At 49.8% G+C, this 18,237-nt stretch overlaps 1 long non-coding RNA gene across 4 annotated transcripts in view; it reads right to left on the bottom strand.

Annotated features, from left to right (window-relative positions):
- Positions 1-4,755: 4,755 nt before the first annotated feature.
- Positions 4,756-18,237, bottom strand: part of LOC129474385 (uncharacterized) — a 30,431-nt gene continuing 16,949 nt past the window's right edge. Inside the window, exons 2-6 of one of the 4 annotated variants that reach the window (XR_010119483.1) lie at positions 10,942-11,068; positions 10,695-10,754; positions 7,301-7,495; positions 5,822-6,364; positions 4,756-4,858 (exon numbers count right to left, since the gene is read on the bottom strand). This is a non-coding gene — a long non-coding RNA (uncharacterized lncRNA). Of the gene's footprint in view, positions 4,859-5,821; positions 7,496-10,694; positions 10,755-10,941; positions 11,069-18,237 lie in introns of all 4 variants that reach the window. The other 3 variants (XR_010119485.1, XR_010119486.1, XR_010119484.1) reach the window with 3 other exon arrangements.

The following is an 18,237-nucleotide window of genomic DNA, read 5'->3' as shown; positions in this document are numbered from 1 at the left end:
CTAACCAACATGGTGAAACCCTGTCTTTACTAAAAATACAAAAATTAGCTGGGCGTGGTGGTGCACACCTGTAATTCCAGCTGCTCAGGAGGCTGAGGCCTGAGAATCACCTGAACCCAGGAGGCAGAGGTTGCAGTGAGCTGAGATCGTACCACTGCACTCCAGCCTGGGTGACAGAATGAGACTTGGCCTCAAAAAATGAACAACAAAAAAAACCCACAAATGCCTGATGACTTTTGATGGCTGTCAAGTGTTCTTTGTCAGCTGATGGGGACATCATTTAATCTATGTACTAGATGGAGATCAGGTAGAAGGCACGAAGTCTCAAGACTTTTATCACCTCTCTAGGTCATACAGCACTCCCCTGCCCCACTGCCTGACCCCATGCAGCATAGGGCCATTCTCTTCACCTCCCTTCTCAGAATCTCAGTTGGTCACCTTGGAGCAGAGAGGCTGTCCATCCTCCAGGGGGAGCACCACCAGCAGATGGCATAGATTTTCCATCACCCACCAAAACTGCAGTGTGACTTTGCAATGGGACAGGAAAAAAGAATGAAAAATCCCAAGGCCCTACTTTTTTACTTAAAAGTACTTTCAAAGGAGATTTTTGGCCAGGCATGGTGGCTCATGCCTTTTTAATCTTAGCACTTTGGGAGGCCAAGGCAGGTGGATCACCTGAGGTCAGGAGTTCAAGAACAGCCTGCCAACATGGTGAAACCCTGTCTCTACTAAAAATACAAAAGATTAGCTGGGCATGGTGGTATGTGCCTGTAATCCCAGCTACTAGGGAGGCTGAGGCAAGATAATGCTTGAACCCAGGAGATGCAGGTTGCAGTGAGCCAAGATCATGCCATTGCACTCCAGCCTGGGCGACAAGAGCAAAACTCTGTCTCAAAAAAAAAAAAAAGAGGGGGGGTGAGGGGAGTTTTTTTGTTTTTTGTTTTTTTCATTTTAAATTTACCATTTATATTTTTGTACATATTGTTAAGGGTCAGCCACACTTAATGATCTTGGAAGAGCAAATCAGTCTTCAGAGCGCTTGCTGTCCTACTTCCGACTTTACTTGTGGCATGACCATGTTCATTAAAATCTCAAAGGAAAAAAACCTTACAAAAAGAAAAGCAAGCCGGGCGTGGTGGCTCACGCCTGTAATCCCAGCACTTTGGGAGGCCGAGGCAGGCAGATCACGAGGTCAGGAGATCGAGACCATCCTGGCCAACACGGTGAAACCCTGTCTCTACTAAAAATGCAAAAATTAGCTGGGTGTAGTGGCGCATGCCTGTAATCCCAGCTACTCAGGAGGCTGAGGCAGGAGAATCGCTTGAACCCGGGAGGGGGAGGTTGCAGTGAGCTGAGATTGTGCCACTGCACTCCAGCCTGGCGACAGAGCAGGATTCCATTTCAAAAAAAAAAGAAAAAAGAAGAAAAAGAAAAGCAAAGCAAAAGGACAACTCTTATTCTGAGCATCTATTAAGTTTTTTTTGTGTATGTATTAAGCTGTATTATGAGTAGTCGGTTTGTATGAAATGGTCAAATAGGCCAAATACAAAAGATTTCTCTCTCTCTCTTTTTTTAGAGACATGGTCTCGCTGGACTGGTGCAGTGGTACAATCACTGCTCATTGTAACCTTGACCTTCCTGGCTCAAGCAATTCTCCCTCCTTAGCTTCCTGAGTACCTGGGACCACAGGTGCACACCATTATGCCCAACTAATTTTTAAAATTTTTGTAGAGACAGGGCATCTCACTGTTTTGTTCAAGCTGATCTTGAACACCTAAGCTCAAGTGATTCTCCTGCCTTGGCCTCCCAAAGTGCTGGGATTACAGGTGTGAGCTGCCGTGTCTGGCCAGGTTTCTCTCTATTTTTCCCCTCTTTTTTTTGTCTATAAAGTTGCCGTTTGTTTATAAATGTTTTCACTTGTTTGATGTATGTGTGAAACAATGTTCAACAATTAACCGGAATTTTATTTTGCTGATATACTCTTTAACAACAAAAGATGTGATAATGAATAATAACTACAGCCACTTACTATGTACCAGGCCTCATTCTAGGCCCCTTATAGATACTGTTTCATCTGTCCTCATAACAATTTCATGATGCAGATAGATGCAAAAACAGAGGCACGAAAGGTCAAGTAACCTGCCCAAAGTCACCCACCCAAGAGCATCTCTATAGCCAGTTGAGAAATCATGACCTTATATAGAAGCATCTCAAAACTAGCCCAATGCTATCAGAGACCCCTGGGTTCTAACAGCCAAAATGACAGCCTCTTCTCTTTTCATTGTGATTTTCTAAAATCACAGATGTTTAATCTTTCTGTAGCTCTGTTTTTGAAACAGTTTTTGACTCTGGGTTTAAGGAGAAAGGTGGCTTATGCTTGTAATCCCAGCATCTGGAAGGTTGAGGTGGGTGGATCGCTTGAGCCCAGGAGTTTGAGATCAGCCTGGGCAACATGGTGAGACCCCGTCTCTACCAAAAATACAAAAAAATTAACCAGGCATGGTGGCATGTACCTATAGTTCCAGCTACTTGGGAGGCTGAGGTAGGAGGCTCACCTGAGCCTTGGAAAGTTAAGGCTGCAGTGAACCATGATCGTGCCACTATAGTCCAGCCTGGGCGACAGAGTGAAACCCTGTCTAAAAAATAAAGAGAGAGAATGCTGTTTTCTCTACTCTTTTCTTTCCTTCTTTCTTCCTTTCTTCCTTCCTTCCTCTTTCTTTCTTTCTTTCTTTCTTTCTTTCTTTCTTTCTTTCTTTCTTTCTTCCTTCCTTCCTTCCTTCCTTCCTTCCTTCCTTTCTTCCTTTCTTTCTTTTTTATTTTGTTTTCTTTGAGATGGAGTCTTGCTCTGTCATCCAGGCTGGAGTGCAGTGGCACAATTTCAGCTCACTGCAACCACTGCCTCCCAGGTTCAAGTGATTCTCCTGCCTCAGACTCCCAAGTAGTTGGGATTACAGGTGCCTGCCACCATGCCTGGCTAATTTTTTGTATTTTTAATAGAGATGGAGTTTCACCATGTTGGCCAGGCTGGTCTCAAACACCTGACCTTAAGTGATCCACCTGCCTCAACCTCCCAAAGTGCTGGGATTATGGGCGTGAGTCACCACGCCCAGCTTTCTCTACCCTTTTCAATGCCAGGTAAATTCCTTGCACTATAGGATTTGCTCACTTGTTCTCATTCCATTGTTTTCTTCTCCTCTTTTTGACTTAACTGGCCTGTCTTCATTTCTTTGTTATGCCTGTGTCTCTTATTCTTAGAGTATTTTATTTATTTATGAAATTATTATTTTTGAGACACGGTCTCATTTCTGTCACCCAGGCTGCAGTGCAGTGGCACAATCACGGCTCACTGCAGCCTCAACCTCCCAGGCTCAAGCGATCCTCCCATCTCAGTCTCCTGAGTAGCTGGGTATACAGGTGCTCGCAACCATGCCTGGCTAATTTTATATTTTTCGTAGAGACCAGGTCTCACTATGCTGCTCAGCCTGGTCTCGAACTCCTGGGCTCAAATGATCCTCCTGCCTCAGCCTCTCAAAGTGCTAGAATTACAGGCGTGAGCCACTGTGCCCCACCTGTAAGAGTATTTTAGGCTGGGTGCAGTGGCTCACACCTGTAATCTCAGTACTTTGGGAGGCCAAAGCGGGTGGATCACGATGTCAGGTGTTGGAGAGCAGCCTGGCCAACATGGTGAAACCCTGTCTCTACTAAAAATACAAAAATTAGCCAGGTGTGGTGGTGTGTGCCTGTAATCCCAGCTACTCAAGAGGCTGAGGCAGGAGAATTGCTTGAACCTGGGAGACAGAGGTTGCAGTGAGCCGAGATCATGCCACTGCACTCCAGCCTGGCTGACAAAAAAAAAAAAAAGTGTTTTAGAGAGTATTTTACCTGTACTGAGTGTGATTTTACTGTGAAGGCAGGAATGTCATGAAGTGAACACAAATGCAATGCCGTTTGGTTGTTAGAGTGCAGCTATTTTGTGCAGGTTGTGAGCTGCACAAAGGTGTGAGTATCGTTATGTTTCTTCAGCATCTCTGTTGGAGCACCAGAATACTTGTCAAATTGCAGGGTAATGACTAAGCACGTGAGGGATGAAGTCACCAAAAACGGGGCTGGCTATGTGACAGTCCTAAAGAAGGCTCAGGTAGGCTGTTGCCAGTTTACAGCTTTACCTTTATTTATATTCTTTTTTTTCCTTTTTTTGGCAGAATCTCACTCTGTTGCCCAGGCTGGAGTGCAGTGGCACAATCTCGGCTCACTGCAATCTCTGCCTCCCAGGTTCAAGCGATTCTCGTATCTCAGCCTCCCAGTACCTGGGACTACAAGTGTGCATCACCACGCCTGGCTAATTTTTTGTATTTTTTTTTTTTTTTTTTTTGAGACGGAGTCTCGCTCTGTCGCCCAGGCTGGAGTGCAGTGGCGCAATCTCGGCTCACTGCAAGCTCCGCCTCCCGGGTTCACGCCATTCTCCTGCCTCAGCCTCTCCGAGTAGCTGGGACTACAGGCGCCCGCCACCACGCCCGGCTAATTTTTTGTATTTTTAGTAGAGACGGGGTTTCACCGTGGTCTCGATCTCCTGATCTCGTGATCCGCCCGTCTCGGCCTCCCAAAGAATTTTTTGTATTTTAGTAGAGACGGGGTTTCACCGTGTTGGTCAGCCTGGTCTCGATGCACCCGGCTACCTTTATTTATATTCAACAAGTGATCACTGAGCTTGCTCAGGCTCTGTGCTGAACATGCGGTTATACCTGGAATCATTCAACAGTGAAAAGATATGAACTTTATTTATCCATGTATTAACGTATACAGTCACCTTGTCATGCCATTCAATAAGTGCAAATATCTTCTATGTGTTCAGAATTTTCTGGAATTTGGAAAAACAAAGATAAATAAGGCTGAGAACTTGACCTGAGGAATTTACAGCCTGAAAAGGAAGATATAAACGAATAGGTCTGATGCAACAGTTCAGAAACATCAAGAACCTGAATCTTCTACAAGAGCCAAGGAGGATAAAAATCAAATAAACTTTTCATTCCTTCTTTACAGTGTTTTTGATGATCTCTATCTAAAAGTCTTGAGTAAATGCCTTTCTAGTTAATCAGTCACCATTGTCTGAGGGCAGGGGCTCACACCTGTAATCCCATCACTTTGGGAGACCAAGGTAGGAGTTTGAGACCAGCCTGGGCAACATAGCAAGACCTTGTCTCTATTTTAATTTAATTTTTTTTTTTTTTTTTTTGAGATGGAGTTTTGCTCTTGTTGCCCAGGCTGGAGTGCAATGGTGCGATCTTGGCTAACCACAACCTCCGCCTCCCAGGTTCAAGTGGTTCTCCTGCCTCAGCCTCCGGAGTAGCTGGAATTACAGGCATGTGCCATCACGCCTGGCTAATTTTGTATTTTTAGTAGAGACGGGGTTTCTCCATGTTGGTCAGGCTGGTCTCGAACTCCCAACCTCAGGTGATCCAGCCGCCTCGACCTCCTAAAGTGCTAGGATTACAGCCGTGATTAAAATGATTTTTTTTAAAAACGGCTGGGTGCAGTGGCTTACACCTGTAATCCCAGTACTTCCGGAGGCCCAGGTGGGAGGATCACTTGAGGTCAGGAGTTTGAGATCAGCCTGAGTAACACAATGAGACTCCCGTCTCTACCAAAAAAAAAAAAAAAAAAAGAAGAATCCTAACAACAATTTAAAAAAAAAGAAAAAGTAACCATCCTTTCTTTCTTAAATGAAGTAATAGCCCAGTTGCCTTTCCCCCTTGTATCTAGTGCTATTTAGAAAGAAATGAGAAACGAAGAGGGAGAAAGCCTAATATAATTGCACACTGACCTGCGAGGTAATTGAGATGCTTTCTCCACACTCCAGGATTTTTCCAAGGATACAAAAACTTTCATTGTTATATTCGTGGTAAGTTTATATTCACATCAGTGTAATCACTAGCTTGAAGTGTCTGGTGGATTTTCCTGCTGATGCTGCTTTGGTGAGTGAGGAACTTTATGCTCCAACAATGGAAAGCCCAAGTCTATAAGAGAATGGGTTCCGGAAACGTCACAGCACTGACGTTTTCATTAGTCTGGAAACTGCATCACTGGAGTTGGTGGAAGTAAGATTTAAGTCTTAGATGTGACTTCTACAGTGAAAATACCAAAGAGCCTTCCTATGAATAATTAAATGGCTGTACTGAGCCAGAGCAACAGCAAAAGATAAAAAGCACCCATTTGTCATCAGCCGGACTTAAAGGGGCCGAGTCCAGTTTTTATTCAACCTGCTTCAAGTGAAACTGCATCGGCCTTCACTCTTTTATTGGCAGGAAGGGAAGCTTTTGGCATCAGATGTTTTTCCACAGGAGAACTGTTTATTTGCTTAGTGAAACTGCAATAATAAAATTAATTAAAAGCTTTTTATCATGTAGCTATAGCACAGAGGAAGTATAAATGGACATTCAAAACGGCAAGATGAGTTCAAGGCTACACAGCATATATAACTATAGTCAGTGTAAGGATTAAAGCAATTAAGATGCTTTTTTTCTTTTAATTTTTTTTTTTTTTAAGATAGGGTCTTGCTCTGTTGCTCAGGCTGGAGTGTAGTGGTGCAATCATGGCTCATTTCAGATTCAAACTCCTGTTATTGAGGGATCCTCCCACCTCAGCCTCCCAAGTAGCTGGGATTACAGGTGCACACCACCATGCCCTGCTAATTTTTGTATTTTTTTAATGCAATGGAGTCTCACTATGTTCCCCAGGCCGGTCCCAAACTCCTCAGCTCAAGTGAGCTTCCCACCTCAACCTCCCAAAGTGCTGGGATTACAGATGTGACCGTGCCTGACCTGAGATTCTTAAAGTGCTTAGTGCTGTCTCATAGGAAATATTATTATGTGGTAGCAATTCTTATTCCTGACCACTTTTCTGTATTCGTTTCCTATTGCTGCTGTGACAAATTACCACAAGCTTAGTGACTTAAAACAACACAGATTTGGCCAGGTGCAGTGGCTCATGCCTGTAATCCCAGCACTTTGGGAGGCCGAGGCAGGCAGATCACAAGGTCAGGAGATCAAGACCATTCTGGCCAACATGGTGAAACCTTGTCTCTACTAAAAATACAAAAATTAGCTGGGCATAGTGATGCCTGCCTGTAGTTCCAGCTACTTGGGAGGCTGAGGCAGGAGGATTGCTTGAACCCGGGAGGCGGAGGTTGCAGTGAGCCAAGATCGTGCCACTGCACTCCAGCCTGGGCGACAGAGTGAGACTCCATCTCATAAACACACACACACACACACACAAACAACAAAAAACTACAAATTTATCTTACAGTTCTGGAGGTCAGATGTTTCAAATGGGTCAGCAGGGCTGCATTCCTACTGGAGGCTCTAGTGGAAAATTGTTTTCTTGCCTTTTGCAGCTTCTAGAGGCCACCTGTGTTCCTTGGTTCATGGCCCCACTTCACTCTGACCTCTGTTTCCATCATCACGTCTCCTTTTCTGGCTCCAATCCTCCTGCTTGGCTCCTATAAGGACCCATGTGATGACATTGTACCCACCTGGATAATTCGGAATAATCTTCCCATCTCAAATCTTTAATCTGATCACATCGGCAGTCACTTTTGTCCTGGTAAGGTAATGCCCACAGATTCTGAGGATTAGGATGTGGTCTTGTTTGGGAAAGAGGACATTACTCAGTTTACCACATCTTCTTTCAATTTCCCTGCTCTAGGCTGGGCACAGTGGCTCACGTCTGTAATCCCAACACTTTGGGAGGCTGAGGCGAGCAGATTGCTTGAGTCCAGGGGTTCAAGACTAGCCTGGGCAGCATGGCGAGATCTCATCTCACAAAAAAATATAAAAATTAGCTGCACATAGTGGAGTGCACATGTGGTCCCAGCTACTCCAGAGGCTGAAGTGGGAGAATTGCTTGAGCCCAGGAGGTCAAGGCTGCAGTGAACTGCACTCGTGCTGCTACGCTCCAGCCTGGGTGAGGCTGAAATGATAGCAGCTTCCATTGACTGAGGGGCTGCTATGTGCTAGCCCTGTGAGGGGATTTAGAAATGACAGAAAATGCATGGGTGTAGCAGATGCAGACCGTGCTGTTATCCTTGCCCTTAGTATTTCTGAGCTCCCTGGCCAGGTTTTCAACTGCCCACAGTTATAACTATCTGCCTGAGGGCCTTCTCTGGCTGCCAGAGCTGAACTTGCCCCCGGAAGGCAGATGACAAGTGCCAAGGAATTAGTCCTCCTCTCTGCCCCAAGCAGCTGTTAATAGATGGCTGATAATGACCCAACTCCCCTGCCCTTTGCTGAGAAAACTCCTAGGTGTGTGTTATACACAGTCTTCTAGAGTACCCCAGTGGAGGCAGGGAGCGGTGGTTCATGCCTCTAACCCCAGCACTTTGGGAGGCTGAGGCGGGAGGATCGCTTAAGCCCAGGAGTTTGAGACCAGCCTGGGCAACATGGTGAGGCTCCCATCTCTATTAAACAAACAAACAAACAAAAACACAAAGTTATAGAGTGCTCCAGTGGTCTGCAGTGGTGACTTGCTTGGTAATAGGCCCTCTCCTCTGTGGTCTGCCTTCCCTTTCTGATCTCATTTTCTCTACTCCCGTTAATGTTTTCTGGATCATCTGCTAAATAAACTACTCACATGTGAATCCTTGCCTCAGGATCTGCTTCTAGGGGAATTCAAGTTAGCATATTTGAGCAATCAAGTAAGTTGTCCAGTGTCCCATGGCTACTAAGTGATAGAAGAAGGTTTTGAACCCAGGTCTGCTGCAGAGCTCCTGTTCTGTAACCACTCCCAGTCACTTCTTGTCTTTTTTTTTTTTTTTTTTTAATTTCCGTTTTCTTTTTCACCTGCTGTCAAACCCAGTCACTTCTTTTAGCTGGATTTGCAGCTCATTGTACCTAAGGGAGACTGTTGACCCAGTGTGTAATAAAGCTAAAAGGTGCCTATTTTCAAGTTCCTGATTTGAAGGAAGAGTGTAGACCCTGATCTGGTGGGGATGGGGATGCTGTGACTCTCAGGCTGTGGCCGTGTGTGGGAGCGCCCTGGGCATCCTTGGGCAGCACACGCAGACTCATGGGTCAGATGGGAATGGCTGGATTTCCATTATTTTTCTGCTTTCAAATTCTGCGGCAGGACATAGTAACAAAAAACCGGCTTAAAAAGTATGTGCATGCATGTCCTTCATCAATACACAATGTGCTTAGGGTAGTACACATCAGGACAGAGACCCAGGACCCAGGCAACTTTCCTAGAATGTGGCTCTACTAGAAGTAGCTTTCCTAGAATATGGCTTTTAGCCCACAAACTGCCTGCACTACCGAAGAAGCAGGAAAAGAAATAGGTGGTCTGTCTCTGCTCCCATTTTGTTTGTTTGTTACTCTTTTTTACACTTTAGAGTTGATATTGTCATAATTTTATTTTATTTTATTTATTTATTTTTTTTGAGACAGAGTTTTGCTCTTGTTGCCCAGGCTAGAGTGCAATGGCATGATCTTGGCTCAGTGCAACCTCCGCCTCCCGAGTTCAAGCGATTCTCCTGCCTCAGCCTCCCAAGTTGTTGGGATTACAAGTGCCCGCCACCACGCCCAGCTAATTTTTTGTATTTTTAGTTGAGATGGGGTTTCTCCATGTTGGCCAGGCTGGTCTCGAACTCCTGACCTCAGGTGATCCACCAGCCTCCGCCTCCCAAAGTGCTGGGATTACAGGCATGAGCCACCGCACCTGACCGATATTGTCATAATTTTAAATCTGATTTCTGATTTCACTAGGAAAAAAATTAACAGGAGAGGCAAGGCTGATTTGGCCAGTCTTTCTACCCCTAAGAGTTTTGTGAAGCTTTTTTTTTTTTTTTTTTTCGAGACAGAGTCTAACTCTTTCCACCAAGGCTGGAGTGCAGTGGTGTGAACATGGTTCACTGCAGCCTCAACCTCCCAGGCTCAATTACTCCTCCCACCTCAGCCTCCCTGGGACCATAGGCGCGTGGAACCACACATGGCTAAGTTGGTTTTTTTTGTTTTGTTTTGTTTGTTTTTCTATATTTTTTGGAGAGACAGGGGTTCACCATGTTGGCCAATCTGGTCTTGAACTCCTGGGCTCAAGCGATCTTCCTGCCTTGGCCTCCCAAAGTGCTGGGATTACAGGCGTAAGCCACCACCTTGGTTTTTTTTTTTTTTTTGAGACGGAGTCTCGCTCTTTCACCCAGGCTGGAGTGCAGTGGCGCGATCTCGGCTCACTGCAGGCTCCGCCCCCCGGGGTTCACACCATTCTCCTGCCTCAGCCTCCCTCGTAGCTGGGACTACAGGCACCTGCCACCTCGCCCGGCTAATTTTTTGTATTTTTAGTAGAGACGGGGTTTCACCGTGTTAGCCAGGATGGTCTCGATCTCCTGACCTCGTGATCTGCCCGCCTCGGCCTCCCAAAATGCTGGGATTACAGGCGTGAGCCACCGCGCCCGGCCCTTGGTTTGTTTTTTAAGAGACAGTCTCACTCTGTCACCCAGGCTGAAGTGCAGTGACCTGATCATAGCTCACTGCAGCCTTGAATTCCTGGACCCAGTTATTTTTGTTTTCTTTTTGTAGAGATGGGGTTCTCTTTATGTTGCCACCAGACTGGTCTTGAACTCCTGGTGTCAAGCAATCCTCCTGCCTCAGCCTCCAAAAGTGCTGTGATTACAGGCATGAGCAACCATACCCAGTAAAATTCTTTACCTTGTGAGGTTTATGTGTTTATTTTGTGTTCAGACACTTTAGTCTTTGGAGAACAAAACCCTGAAAAACAGAGTTGCATTAGCATTAGAATATGAGAAAAAGAAGGGTCACATTCAGAATATTGCAAGGCTACCAATTCACAGAAGGTATACCTGGCACATCCCTCTGAGTATTGGATGCCACTTGGTTTGAATCCTTTACTTATGGGATAAAACCGTAGGTGTTCTGCCTAATCTCTATCAGTTACCTTATCAGTGACACAGGTGATGTTACAGTTGTTGGCTGCATCCCTACTGGAAAGCTGGAAGAATGGTCCACGCTGGTACATTATTCGTGGGTTAATCTATCTCTACAGCCGAACCATCCCAGGAAGCCTAAAAAATGTGAAGGTTTAGGAAATTGAAACGTTATTGACTTTTTACTCCTTGGCATCTTGTCATCCCTCAGTCCCGGCTCTTTTATTGTTGGTTTATAATCCATGGGCTCTCAATCTATCACAATAACTTTATGTTATCTATTACATATGGTATTATATAATAGCAAATATTATATTACCAATATCACGTGTGGTTGGTTGCATAGCATTTATTGCAAAATCATGATTTGGGCACATTTTACTCAAAATATGTTTGAATCAATTAATTTTTTTAAATTTATTTTTAAAGACAGGGTCTCTCTCTGTCACCCAGGTTGGAGTATAGTGGCATGATCATAGCTCACTGCATCCTTGAACTTTTGGGCTCAAGTGATTATCCCATCTCAGCCTCCCAAGTAGTTAGGACTACAAGCGTGCACCACCACACCTGGCTAATTTATTATTATTATGCTTTGTAAAGATGGGGTCTCACTATGTTGCCCAGGCTGGTCTCCAGCTCCTGGGCTCAAGTGATTCTCCTGCCTCAGCCTCCCAAAGTGCTGGGATTATAGGCATGAGCCGTTGTGCCCAGCTGAATCGATTTACTGATTTTGTTTTGTTTTGTTTTTGAGACCGAGTCTCACTCTGTTTCCAGACTGGGGTGCAGTGGCGTGATCTTGGCTCACTGCAACCTCCATCTCTTGGATTCAAGCTATTCTCGTGCCTCAGCCTCCCGAATAGCTGGAACTACAGGCGTGAGTCACCATGCCCACGTAATTTTTGTATTTTTAGTAGAGATAGGGTTTCACCATGTTGGCCAGGCTGGTCTCGAACTCCTGACCTCAGGTGATCTGCCCTCCTCAGCCTCCCGAAGTGCTGGGATTACAGGCGTAAGCCACCACACCCAGAATTCGAACTATTGTTCTAAAAAAAAAAAATAGATTTTACCTTGACCAAAGAGTTTGGGACTAAATATTTTCCCCACTAGAAAAATTTTGAAGTACTTATGTGGGAAAAGGGAACAGCACAGGAAATGTTGCTGAGCAAATCTCTCTACCCCTCTCTTCAGACTGCAGTTTCACGGGGATTCCTACGCCTAAGTGCTAACACGTGTGCCTAGAAAAACAGAGGTGGCATGGATGTTAGAAGGCTGTGTGCAAGTGGATGGCATCCAATCCATAGAGTGCTTAGAGAGCAGTGGAGAAAAGATGAAGGGACAGAGAGATTGTGAAGCCAGATATCCTAAGGCTGTTGAGAGAAGCTCAAGGGGGATTGGGAGTTGGAGACTTCATCCCTCATGTGGCTGAGCTGCAAGAGTAGCTCACTCCTTTCTTGATGACAATTACTCCAAGTCAGATAATATTTTTCCTGGCCTCCACTCAGTAAATTGAAAATGTGCAGCCATTTGAAACTACACCATGACAGTGGCTCATGCCTGTAATCCTAGCACTTTGGGAGGCTGAGGTGTACAGATTGCTTGAGCCCAGGACTTTGAGACCAGACTGGGTTACATAGTGAAAACCTATCTCTACAAAAAAAAAAAAAAATACAAAAAAATTATCTGGATATGGTGGCTCATACCTATACTTCCAGCTACTTGGGAGGCTGAGGTGGGAGCATCATCTGAGCCCAGGAGATTGAGGCTGCAGTGAACTGAGATTGCTCCACTGTACTCCAGCCTGGGCTACAAAGTGAGACTCTGTCTCTAAAAACAAAAGAAAACAAAAAACAAAAACAAAACAAAAAAACTACACCATGGGCCAGGCATGGTGGCTCGCACCTGTAATCTTAGCACTTTGAGAGGCCAAGGCAGGAGGACTGCTTTATGCCAAGAGCTCAAGACCTGCCTGGGCAGCATAGTGAGACCCCCATCTCTAATAATGATAACAATAATAATAAGTTAAACTACTCTAGGTGCAGATTTTGGGGGCACAAGGATTTGCTGTGCACAAGCTGGGACATAGCTGCCTGTCCTGAAAATGGAGGGGTCTTGTCCACTTTCCCACCATACGCTGTGGTCATCCTTTTGACAGCCCACTCCATTGATGGAACAGATAAATCAGAAGTCCTGCTGGAAGGAAACCAATTGTTCAACTCTGCTTTTGCAAAAGAATTCAAGTCATTTAAGGTTAGCCTTAAAATAGAACACCCCAGTAATGTGATCAACATGGAACAAAAGCTTCAGGAGAGACAGGAGGTCACAGAGAAAATGATACCTCTGGCCGGCAACCCTGCAGAGACTTTCAGGAATAAGCAGGTAGCAGGCTCAGAAATGCCACTGATATCTGATGTGTCAGCAGTTTCCAAAGACCCTGGATGTTCCTTGATTCTTTACTACTTTTTTGTGTCACCAAACACTGACTCTTACATAACACAAGTTTCTGAACAGAAATTGAATATAATCTCATTAATTAGATAGGGGAAATGAATTGCAATGTAAACTTAGTGAAGAATTGGTACCTAGACAAAAGAAGGGAGTGTGAGCTCACCAGGGGTATCCACAGTCAAAATGAACAGCGTGAGTATCCTGTGAACATACTGGGACAGAGGATAGGGCATAGGAAGACAAAAAGGGACTGTCATCAACTTTGGTGCTAAATGAAGGGAAGGAGGAGCAGGTGGCCCAGATCTGGATGGGTTTGGATGTTTAATTGCATGAGGAAGCAAGTCAGCAGCTGCGAAGGAGAAGAGGGAAATTTAAAATAATCCTGGTGGCGGGGAGGAGCCTGTATTTGGCTAAAAGACCAGACTCTGTTCAGTGAGTGCAGCTGGTGAGGATGAATTTACAAAGGAGCTGTTGTCCCTACGAGTGACTTTTCCCTGGCAGTTCTTGAGAATAGAGTTATTTGACTTTTTATTGTCTTCTCATGTAAAGGAGTCCCTTCTAATTTGACTTTGTCATTATGGGAACTTTTTCCCTACAGATCCATAAGGAAGAAAGAAATGAAGGGATGGTCAGCAAAAAGCAGTTTAATTACTACTAAAAATAGCATAGGCCGGGTGTGGTGGCTCACAACTATAATCCTAGCACTTTGGGAGGCTGAGGTGGGTGGATCACTTGAGGTCAGGAGTTCGTGACCATCCTGGCCAACATGGCAAAATCCTGTCTCTACTAAAAATATAAAAATTAGCTGGGCTCAGTGGCATGCACCTGTAATTCCAGCTATTAGAGAGGCCTAGGCAGGAGAATAACTTGAACCTGGTAGGCAGAGGTGGCAGTAAGCTGAGATCATGCCACTGCACTCCGGCCTGGGCAACAGATCGAGACTCCATCTTAAAAAAAAAAAAAAAAAAAAGCATAGACAAGGCATGGTGGTTTATGCCTGTAATCCCAGCACTGTGGGAGCCTGAGGTGGGAGGACTGCTTGAGCACAGGAGTTCAAGACCAGTCTGGACAACACAATGAAACTCCCTGTGTAGCTAGGCATGGTGGTACATGCCTTGCAGTCCCAGCTACTTAGTGGGGAGTGGGGAGGGAGAGTAGGTTGGACTGCTAAGGCAGGAAGATCACTTGATCCTGGGAGGTCAAGGCTGCAGTGAGCCATGATCGTGCCACTGCACTCCAGCCTGGGTGACACAGTGAAATCCTGTCTCAAAATAAGTAAATACAAATTTTAAAAGTATGTTCAATTCACTAAGTTTGTCAAGTAAAACAAGTAAGCAACATCAGACACAGAGAGAGGTAGAAAAACTCAGAAGTTTCTGAAAGGGACATTACGGACAACTGTTAGGGGAAGACTGGTGCTAAGTTTTTCTTATCACCTTAATTCAGAGGACATTCTCACTACTTTTTGTAACATGGTTGGGTGACTAAGCCCTTGCTCAGAGTTCAAAGTCCTAATGCTATTAATCTCTGAGATGATTCTCTGAAGAGGGCAGGATGCAGATTGTCTATGTCTGAAGTGGCTGTGGGTGCAGAAGATATCTAAACATTTGCAATTTGTTTGTTCCTTCTTTGCCACAACCCCACCCCCACTCCGTGCAATCTGCAGATTAAATACACATGAATCGTTTCCTGTTATGAAAATCTCTCTTCCTTCCTCCCTCCCTCCCTCTCTCTGTCTCTCTCTCTCTCTCTCTTTCTTTCTTTCTTTCTTTCTTTCTTTCCCTCTCTGGCCCAGGCTACAATCTACTCGGCTTGCTGCTGCCCGCGCCACGGACTGCCTGGGACTACCGGCGCCCGCCACCGCTGCCTGCCTTTTCTCCTTTGGATGCAGGCACGCGTTCGCCATCTTGGCCACGCTGGTCGCCAGCTCCTGACGCCGAGTGCTCTGCCCGCCTCAGCCTCCCGAGGTACTGGGACTACAGACGGAGTCTCGCTCACCCAGTGCTCGGTGTTGCCCGGGCTGGAGGGCGGTGGCGTGGTCTGGCCTCGCGGCAGCCTCTACCCCCCGGCCGCCTGCCTTGGCCTGCCAGGGTGCTGGGATTGCAGCCCCTGCCCGGCCGCCGCCCCATCTGGAAGGTGGGGAGCGCCTCTGCCCGGCCGCCCCGTCTGGGAGGTGAGGAGCACCTCTGCCCGGCCGCCCCGTCTGGGAGGTGAGGAGCGCCTCTGCCCGGCCGCCCCGTCTGGGAGGTGAGGAGCGCCTCTGCCCGGCCACCCACCGTCTGGGAAGTGAGGAGCGCCTCTGCCCGGCCACCCACCGTCTGGGAAGTGAGGAGCGCCTCTGCCCGGCCACCCACCGTCTGGGAAGTGAGGAGCGCCTCTGCCCGGCCACCCACCGTCTGGAAAGTGAGGAGCGCCTCTGCCCGGCCACCCATCGTCTGGGAAGTGAGGAGCGCCTCTGCCCGGCCGCCCCGCCCGGGAAGAAGTGAGGAGCGCCTCTGCCCGGCCGCCCCGCCCGGGAAGAAGTGAGGAGCGCCTCTGCCCGGCCGCCCCGTCCGGGAAGAAGTGAGGAGCGCCTCTGCCCGGCCGCCCCGTCCGGGAAGAAGTGAGGAGCGCCTCTGCCCGGCCGCCCCGTCCGGGAAGAAGTGAGGAGCGCCTCTGCCCGGCCGCCCCGTCCGGGAAGAAGTGAGGAGCGCCTCTGCCCGGCCGCCCCGTCCGGGAAGAAGTGAGGAGCGCCTCTGCCCGGCCGCCCCGTCCGGGAAGAAGTGAGGAGCGCCTCTGCCCGGCCACCCATCGTCTGGGAAGTGAGGAGCGCCTCTGCCCGGCCACCCACCGTCTGGGAAGTGAGGAGCGCCTCTGACCGGCCGCCCCGTCTGGGAAGTGAGGAGCGCCTCTACCCGGCCGCCCCGTCTGGGAAGTGAGCAGTGCCTCTGCCCGGCCGCCCCGTCTGGGAAGTGAGGAGCGCCTCTGCCCGGCCACTCACCGTCTGGGAAGTGAGGAGCGCCTCTGCCCGGCCACCCACCGTCTGGGAAGTGAGGAGCGCCTCTGCCCGGCCACCCACCGTCTGGGAAGTGAGGAGCGCCTCTGCCCGGCCACCCACCGTCTGGGAAGTGAGGAGCCCCTCTGCCCGGCCACCCACCGTCTGGGAAGTGAGGAGCGCCTCTGCCCGGCCACCCACCGTCTGGGAAGTGAGGAGCCCCTCTGCCCGGCCACCCACCGTCTGGGAAGTGAGGAGCGCCTCTGCCCGGCCACCCACCGTCTGGGAAGTGAGGAGCGCCTCTGCCCGGCCACCCACCGTCTGGGAAGTGAGGAGCGCCTCTGCCCGGCCACCCATCGTCTGGGAAGTGAGGAGCGCCTCCGCCCGGCCGCCCCGTCCGGGAAGAAGTGAGGAGCGCCTCTGCCCGGCTGCCCCGCCCGGGAAGAAGTGAGGAGCGCCTCTGCCCGGCCGCCCCGCCCGGGAAGAAGTGAGGAGCGCCTCTGCCCGGCCGCCCCATCCGGGAAGAAGTGAGGAACGCCTCTGCCCGGCCGCCCCCGTCCGGGAAGAAGTGAGGAGCGCCTCTGCCCGGCCGCCCCGTCCGGGAAGAAGTGAGGAGCGCCTCTGCCCGGCCGCCCCGTCTGGGAAGTGAGGAGCGCCTCTACCCGGCCGCCCCGTCTGGGAAGTGAGCAGTGCCTCTGCCCGGCCGCCCCGTCTGGGAAGTGAGGAGCGCCTCTGCCCGGCCACCCACCGTCTGGGAAGAGAGGAGCGCCTCTGCCCGGCCACCCACCGTCTGGGAAGTGAGGAGCGCCTCTGCCCGGCCACCCACCGTCTGGGAAGTGAGGAGCGCCTCTGCCCGGCCACCCACCGTCTGGGAAGTGAGGAGCGCCTCTGCCCGGCCACCCACCGTCTGGGAAGTGAGGAGCCCCTCTGCCCGGCCACCCACCGTCTGGGAAGTGAGGAGCGCCTCTGCCCGGCCACCCACCGTCTGGGAAGTGAGGAGCCCCTCTGCCCGGCCACCCACCGTCTGGGAAGTGAGGAGCCCCTCTGCCCGGCCACCCACCGTCTGGGAAGTGAGGAGCGCCTCTGCCCGGCCACCCACCGTCTGGGAAGTGAGGAGCGCCTCTGCCCGGCCACCCACCGTCTGGGAAGTGAGGAGCACCTCTGCCCGGCCACCCATCGTCTGGGAAGTGAGGAGCGCCTCCGCCCGGCCGCCCCGTCTGGGAAGAAGTGAGGAGCGCCTCTGCCCGGCCGCCCCGCCCGGGAAGAAGTGAGGAGCGCCTCTGCCCGGCCGCCCCGCCCGGGAAGAAGTGAGGAGCGCCTCTGCCCGGCCGCCCCGCCCGGGAAGAAGTGAGGAGCGCCTCTGCCCGGCAGCCCCGTCCGGGAAGAAGTGAGGAGCGCCTCTGCCCGGCCGCCCCGTCCGGGAAGAAGTGAGGAGCGCCTCTGCCCGGCCGCCCCGTCCGGGAAGAAGTGAGGAGCGCCTCTGCCCGGCCGCCCCGTCCGGGAAGAAGTGAGGAGCGCCTCTGCCCGGGCGCCCCGTCCGGGAAGAAGTGAGGAGCGCCTCTGCCCGGCCGCCCCGTCCGGGAAGAAGTGAGGAGCGCCTCTGCCCGGCCGCCCCGTCCGGGAAGAAGTGAGGAGCGCCTCTGCCCGGCCGCCCCGTCCGGGAAGAAGTGAGGAGCGCCTCTGCCCGGCCGCCCCGTCCGGGAAGAAGTGAGGAGCGCCTCTGCCCGGCCGCCCCGTCTGGGAAGTGAGCAGCGCCTCTGCCCGGCCGCCCCGTCCGGGAAGAAGTGAGGAGCGCCTCTGCCCGGCCGCCCCGTCCGGGAAGAAGTGAGGAGCGCCTCTGCCCGGCCGCCCCGTCCGGGAAGAAGTGAGGAGCGCCTCTGCCCGGCCG

The sequence above is a fragment of the Symphalangus syndactylus genome, chromosome 24 (genome assembly GCF_028878055.3).
Source record: "Symphalangus syndactylus isolate Jambi chromosome 24, NHGRI_mSymSyn1-v2.1_pri, whole genome shotgun sequence".
Taxonomy (NCBI): domain Eukaryota; kingdom Metazoa; phylum Chordata; class Mammalia; order Primates; family Hylobatidae; genus Symphalangus; species Symphalangus syndactylus.
This window is presented reverse-complemented; position numbering and strand designations above follow the sequence as displayed.